The sequence below is a fragment of the Chenopodium album genome, chromosome 16, assembly GCF_948465745.1.
Source record: "Chenopodium album chromosome 16, dcCheAlbu1.1, whole genome shotgun sequence".
In the NCBI taxonomy this organism is placed as follows: domain Eukaryota; kingdom Viridiplantae; phylum Streptophyta; class Magnoliopsida; order Caryophyllales; family Amaranthaceae; genus Chenopodium; species Chenopodium album.
The window spans coordinates 21,298,865-21,299,873 of record NC_137849.1 but is presented as its reverse complement, the minus strand read 5'-3'; the positions used below and the strand labels follow the sequence as shown (position 1 = coordinate 21,299,873).

Below are 1,009 nucleotides of genomic sequence, written 5' to 3'. Positions count from 1 at the left end.
AGGCGAAAATTTAGTGGGGCCAAGCATGAAAGCCCGCTAAACCATCTCAAGGAATTCGAAAAATATTGCAATACTATCAAGGTGAACGGAATTTCCCAAGAATTCATCCGCCTCAAGCTCTTTCCCTTTTCTTTCATAGGGCGTGCTTTGGAATGGCTAGACAAGGAGGTTAAGCCGAATTCTCTAAGGACATGGGACGAGGTTACCAAGGAATTTTTATCCCGTTTTTACCCACAAAAGAAAACGACGGAGGCTAGAGCTTTGATTCAAGGTTTCAAGCAAAAGCCAAGCGAGAGCCTCTATGAAGCATGGGAAAGATACAAAAAGTATCAAAGAGAATGTCCTCATCACGGAATTCCAACCTATCAAATTATTCAAATCTTCTATGGAGGCCTCAACCCTCAAGGAAAATCATGTTTAGATGGAGGAGCCGGAGGTCCTATCATGAACAAAACGGAAGAGGAAGTGGTGGACATAATTGAATACGTAGTGAGGTATTATAGAGATTGGCAAGATGGAGAAAGAGAGTCAACTAGCAAGAGTAGCTCTTCAGTGTACTCGGTTGATCATCTAAATGCAATCAACAATTTATCCTCACAAATAACAAACTTGGGGAAGGAGATGTCCGCTATCAAGGCAAAGTTGGAAAGTGCTACCTAACAAGTTTCAAATCTTCCCTCCCAATCTAAGGGGAGAGGTACGTCTTCTAATTCTCAACCCCTCCTTCTTCTAATAACATTTCTAGTGGATGCTTGTTTTGTGATGATTGTGGGTCGTATGATCATGATGTTTCTAATTGCCCTCATGCATGTATGGATGTTTGTGATGATCAAGATGGAAATGTGAATGAGCATGTGAACTATGTGTCAAATAATCATGATTCTAGGTTTGAGAATCAAAGAGGTCAATGTAATAGGAATTACAACAATCATGACAATTTTGACAACTATAACCAAGGTGGTGGTTATAGGAACCAAGGGAACCTAGGTTCTCGAGGTAACTATATCAA

The 1,009-nt window shown here is 40.5% G+C and overlaps 1 non-coding gene across 1 annotated transcript; it reads right to left on the bottom strand.

Annotated features, from left to right (window-relative positions):
• Positions 1–250: 250 nt before the first annotated feature.
• LOC145587051 (small nucleolar RNA R71) lies at positions 251–356 on the bottom strand. Its single transcript, XR_014101102.1, has one exon. It is a non-coding gene; the product is annotated as a small nucleolar RNA R71 (small nucleolar RNA).
• Positions 357–1,009: the final 653 nt, after the last annotated feature.